Raw genomic sequence first — 6,201 nt, 5'->3', positions numbered from 1 at the left:
TCTCCAATTTTTTTTTTCTCAATAAAATTCTTTTGAGTTGATCTTGTGGTATTTCTCAATCAAAAATGAGTAGTATTGAAAAGCTTTGAGCAAAGTGGGGTTTATATTATACATTCATGAAGGAAGTATTATTCCTGTGTTTTCATGTCATTAAAACTTTTGTGTCTGGCTGTAAACCAAGCTTCTGCTGCGTCTGTTACTCCTCATGGAAGGATTTGGAGCAATCCAAGCTGAGGTGCATCATTTTACTACATTGCTTCAGTCAATTCAAAGTTGAAGTGTTCATGCTTGTGTTTTAAATTACGTATTTAAGCCTCTTTCTTCTGGAGCTGAGAAGGTCTAATGCAGACAGTATGAGCTTGCTTTCTCTTCCCTTGGTTAGGATAGAGAGTGATCCTGTTGCATAGAGAAGCTGTACGGTACTCATTACGCTGTAGGAAAGCTGGCACATACTGTGTGTGTGTGCTGGAGCTTGATTTGTTCTGCTCTCATCTGGTCTGTGGGAATTTGACAGATGAAGAGATGCTTGAGCTGGCTGTTAAGTACTGCGGGAGCATTAGACAAATGGGACTGAAGATACTGTTCAGGAGAAAGGCTGTCCAAACATCTGTCTTGCTAACTAATTATACTTAATATAGTTATACTTGGTAAACCTTCTGGTGAGCAGCCCTGACTGCTTTTAGAGCCACAGTTATGCTGTAGAGCTTTTAGCACAGGTACAGTCATAATTCTTATGCGGGTACAAAGCAGAATGTACTTCAGTAACCATCATAAATAAATATTGGAATATGGGCTAACAACGTAAGTACTTTTACCATGATATAGCCAGATCCATGCTAAGAAAGACAGGAAATATGAGTTTATGCTGGCACTGTTAAAACAGTAACACCTTTTAGTTTCACAGGGACTAATCTGTGAGTCACTGGTGATGAAAAGGTTATGCTTGAAGAACCTGGTTCAATAACTATTGTATTTAGATGGAGCCCTTCCTGAGCTTTGGATCAAGTTTTCATTTCTAACTTAGTTATTTGTAAGTTAGAAGATATTTCAAATGCCTCTGGATTTCTTTTGATGTGTTGAATGTGTTCCAAAGTGAATAATGGTTTGAAGGAACGGCTTGTGCTTGACAGAGTGGACTTTAGAAAGACAACTTACTTTTTACCACTGTAAATCTTTGCTATAGGAAAGTCATAGTTAAAGCCAAACCTGATTGTGACTGTAAGGATGGGGAATGCAAGGGAAGTAGGTAAGACCTTTTCTACTACAGTGATTAAAAAACAGAGCAGTGCAGTCTGGGCTGTGAGTTAGTTTGGAAAGGTAACATTTCAACTTGTGGAATAAGCAAGAAGGGGCTAAAGCTTACTTACTTACTGTGAGCTGCTTGCTTAAACGCATCAAGCTACAGGGGAGGTCTGTTTAAAATCACTTTGCTTAGCAAAATAGCAACGATTAGGGTTAGAAACAGTTTGCCTGTTAACATCTAATTTCCTGGCTGTGACTTCATGGCAATAGCTGTATCGTATGAAAGACCTAAACCCAAACATCGGTCAAAAAATCTAGAAAATAGCCAGAAGTATGTTGGTATGTGATCCCTGGCTGGTTTCTTTGAACTATCTGAACTTTCCCAACTTCCCTTTTCAGGATCAGCTGTGAAATGTAGCCCTCTGGATATGCCTGGCTGTGAAATTACCTTTTCTAAGAGCTGGCAAGTCCTGTAACTGTGCAGACTCTTCTGTAGTTGACCCAGGTAATGAGAGAATGCATGTTTCGAAACATCGTAACAGGTTAAGTACAGTGGCTTTCCTTCCCACCACTCCTTCCTCCCAGAGGTCTCAGATGCTGCATGTGGGGTTTTGTTTGAGAGCACAGCCTCAGTCTTTATTTGGGTTATAGCTGCTTTCCCTGGTGCCCACAAGGCTCGGGAGTGCAATTCTCTCTGAGCAGGGTTTCAGCAGGGTTTCTGTTTCGCTCACAGCTTGTGCACTGTGCAACAACTCATTTGCTCCCTGACTTGAGTTACCATGATCCTATTATGTCCCAGCTGCATTCTTTACATTGGCTGCCTATAAAGCATGGATTAATTTAAACTGGTAGTTTTGATTTTTAAAGCGCTTAATAGCATAAGGCTTGGCTATGTTTGAAGATCGTCTTCAGCCTTCACCTTCTGGGCATCTGTGGTTGGCTACGGTTCACTGCACAATCTTTGCCACCCTTTTGCTCAAAATTGGGATGTATACTCATCTTTACTAGCATGCAACCTGCTTTGTTTTTCACCTTTTTGAAAAAGCTTCTTTTTATTTTTAGTGTGTAATGCAATTTGATTATTAACAACAGTTCTTTTTTTTCTTCTTTTTTTGAAATCATGTTTGACAGGAATTCAACAAATGCTGTTTTAGTAATTCTGCTAATAAACGTACAGTTGCTCAGTGGTAATGCAGGGCACTGTGCTTTTGGAGGGTGTCTGGATAATGAGCCCTGCTCACCAGCACAGGAGTGTACAGGACAGCAGCTCTTCTCTGGAGGCTCATAAGTACAGAAAGACATTTTGTGAGAGCATTTCATGTTTAAAACATTTGTTTTCTAATCTTCCAGAATGGCAACATGTTCAAAGCGTGAGCCTGTAACTGCAATATATACATATCAGACTGGGTGACTTCTAGGACACCAGCTGTGCTCTGCTTTTTCACTGCAGCAGTGGTTGCATCTAATGGATTGGTGAGACAGCTGATGCACCTTCTCTGAGGTCACTTAGAGCTGCTTAATAACCTGAAGGCTGGACTGGGGGTCCCAACCTAACACAGAGTTCTTGAGAAGGAAGAGGCCACTTCATAGTGGACCTTAAGAGAATGAGAGTCTTTTCACATCTGCCTTATCAGAAAAGCTTATTTCCTTATGGGTTAACCCTCCCTCCCCCTTGCCCAAATGTACCTGTGCAAACAATTACCTGTTTTAGGCCAGACAACTTAGTACAACTTTGGGTCACAGAAACGGCTTATTTTGATGATGAAAATATCCTGTGTGGCCATCTTAGAGTCTTTTCTGTATTAGCATACTACTATATGATGTGAGCCTAGCAATTTAATTATGTTTTGCATGGGTATCTCCTTGAAGCTTTTATTGCATTGCTTTTAAAGACTTTTTTTTTTTTAATGAGGTGCTATTATTCTGCTCTCTATGCTTCATCCTCTGCTTTGGTGTAGTTCTAATCTTACACCATAGCACCTTGCACATTATTTCAGGTGAGAAGGGGACTATTATAAAATGCTTTTATGGTGCTGTCAACCTTATATTTTATGCCTTTCCTTCTGCATCATAATCTTTACGGTCTGAGATTTTTCTCTGCTCCTTAAGAGAGATCCATAAGGGATTGTCCTTCCTGACCCTAGAGCAGCTGCAGTTAATGCCAAACCCAGGAACATGCAGCAGACACACCTTGCTCAGGGATTTTGTAGAGTATGTTCTTAATAGCTTCCCTGTATTTTGTTTCTCATTCTCAGCTTTATTCCTCCGCTGGCCTCAGTAGTCTCCTCCTTGCTGCTTCAGAAAAGGTAAAGTGTTTTGGTTTCTGCCCTCCCCTTACCCTAAACCCTTGCTACTGCAATCTGTGGTGTGAAGTTTCTTTTTCTCCCTAGAAGTAAATGAATCACTTCTCCTATCAGATTAGTCCTGCTTGATGAAGTCCCCTACCAAGGAAACCAAGTGTTCAGCTGGTCCTCCTGGCAAGGTAAGAACTTGGAGCACAGTGGTGGGATGCTGCTCAGCGGTGTATATGTCTCAGATGCCATTGTTTGTGGAGGGCTTGTGCAGGCAGGCAGCTGTGTAACAGCATTGGAGCAGTTTTCTTGCCTGCCCCACATTTGTCCCTAGTTGCCAGGTTTCAGGTGAAGCAGGCAGTGCCTGTGTCCACCCCCACTCAGTCTTCCCTTGTGTCTTTTCTTTTCCCCGTCTTTATAAATTAAGTACCTGGAGGACTAATCTGGGTGGGTTTATCTACTCTGTCCTGCAATTTGGTGGCAAACAAGACAGTTACATGTCTACCTGTCAATGAAAGGGGCAGGAACAGTGGGGTACAAATGCCAACAATAAGCCATGTGCACATTTCCTAAAGTGTGGTTGTTGGGGGTCTGTCTGATGAGGAGACTGGTGTGAGAGATCAGGAGGCTACATAATGGATGAGGCGATGTTTAGAAAACATTTAAATAACGGAGCGGGTGTGTGGGGAGACCATCTATTTTCTTTCACTTCCTAATGCTCTGGGAGCAGCGCTTGCCAGCAGCCCCTGAAGCCTTCTCAGCCCTGTAACACACTTTGGTTGCCTCAGAGCAGAACAGTAAGAAGGTAAGCAGGGAGCTGCATTTCAGCTTTGTCAGGCTAGTGGCTGATGTGGGAAGCGCCACAAGGAGCGATACAGAATTCTTTAAGGACATTACTTAAATCCAAGATGCCATTTCAAACTCCCCAGTTCCTGAAGTAACGCTAGGTTGTACAGAAAGCATGTTTTTCTCCCTCCAGACTGGAACCTCCAAAAGTACCACTGTACAGCTGGGTCCAGTTTCAAGGTTACAAATGTATACTCAACAGACCCACTGCCATCCCACTTTCCTGCACCCTGGGGTGAAAGAGCAGCCCAGTGCAGAGACGATGCAGCTTGCAGCATGCAAAACGCAACTTGGAAAACTTCTGCTTTAGAATGCTCTACAATGTAATCAGATCAAACACTATCATTTTTCCTTCCATACAGAGCTTTGCTATGACTGAAGCAGAAGAACAGTATTAACTGCTAGCATGCTCATTATCATGCTTAACTAAAAGCAGATTCTTTCCATTGCACCCTATAGATAGTCGTAATTGCACAGTACAATTTGATATTTTAACAGTCTCCCACCCCAACTACACAGTCTTTGGTACAGCTGGTGTACACGTAAACTTCTATCTAAGACTGGCTATTGAACTAAGTGGAAATACTTAAGAGTAAAGCCCTTCAAGGCCAAAAATACCTGGGCAGAAAAGATTCTTGTGCATCACTTAAATCCAAGCTGCTGGAATAAGCAGGCACATCTCGGCAATGCTGGAATGACCCTGTTACCCTGGGGTGGTGGAAGGCAAACTACAATTGCTGTCAGCCCAGTAACTGCAGCTAGCCCTTGTATCTGCCTTGGTATGCCAAATACGTTGTAGGCATTACAGTGACTGGGGTTCTTCTAACAAAATATTTTTATGCATCCATTTAAAAATACATAAAATGGAAAAGAAAGTAGAATGCTCTGGCCTTGGGCTTCCTACGTGGAGACAAGGTGAAATAGCAGAAATGGAGAAACATAATGAGTTAAATCACCTTCCAGGCTTGTATGCAAGTGCCAAACCTCTTCAAAACAAGGTTCTCACAAATGCCATTTATTCCAATAAGATACACATCAGTAAATAAAAATGAGTCACTATATGAATCAGATTGAGTGGGAACAAAGTAGGAGCTCTTTATAAACTCACTCTAAGCATATTGGGCGATAACTAAAATGCCTACAAATATTCAGAACACTAGGCAAGAATGAATTTATGCCAGCTCGCAAAGAAGTGGTTTTTTGTGTCTTCATACTTACGACCAAATCATTATTTTGTCATATCGCTGATGGAGAGGAGACTAGAGGCCGTAAAAAGGAACATAATTAGGAAAGTTAAGATCATGATATTGTTTACTTTGGGAAAAGAGAAAAGCATTTACTATTTTATTGCAGTTACAGCAACAACTACAGCTAAACAGTAGCCACATACTCATTTTGAAACTGCATTCTGTTCAAACAGCAATGATTACAATTTTTTTATTAGATGGTAAATGGATGGCTAGGAAGTTCTCAGAATAGAAATCTAAGTGCATTTATAAAACGTGACTAACAATCAAGAAACACCTTTTTAACAGCTGTTTTTTTAAAAATTAGGCATTACAAAAAATGGAAAAGGTCGTTCTGTCTGGCTGAAACCATTTTGATTATTTTGTTAAATAAGGAAAGGGAATATTCAATTTAGTACGTGCAAAAGCTAATATTTACATTGTTCAGTACACAGAGGCAGGATCACATTAAGAGAAACTGAAAAAGAAAGAGAATAAATTGTTCTCAGGTCCACTGTAGATAGAATAAATATTAACAGGCTTAAATTGTAGTAATGTAGAGTCAGGTAAAGCATTAGAAAAAATCTAATGATACA

General features: G+C 40.8%; 1 long non-coding RNA gene across 1 annotated transcript; it reads left to right on the top strand.

Moving 5' to 3' along the window:
• The first annotated feature begins 663 nt into the window (after window positions 1–663).
• LOC114014757 (uncharacterized) lies at window positions 664–4,962 on the top strand. Its single transcript, XR_003558396.2, has 3 exons — window positions 664–1,747; window positions 3,498–3,548; window positions 3,660–4,962. It is a non-coding gene; the product is annotated as an uncharacterized LOC114014757 (long non-coding RNA).
• The last annotated feature ends 1,239 nt before the right edge of the window (window positions 4,963–6,201 follow it).

This window comes from Falco cherrug, chromosome 4 (genome assembly GCF_023634085.1).
Source record: "Falco cherrug isolate bFalChe1 chromosome 4, bFalChe1.pri, whole genome shotgun sequence".
Taxonomy (NCBI): domain Eukaryota; kingdom Metazoa; phylum Chordata; class Aves; order Falconiformes; family Falconidae; genus Falco; species Falco cherrug.
Note: the sequence above shows the minus strand (reverse complement) of the source record. Positions and strands in the feature narration are given on the sequence as shown.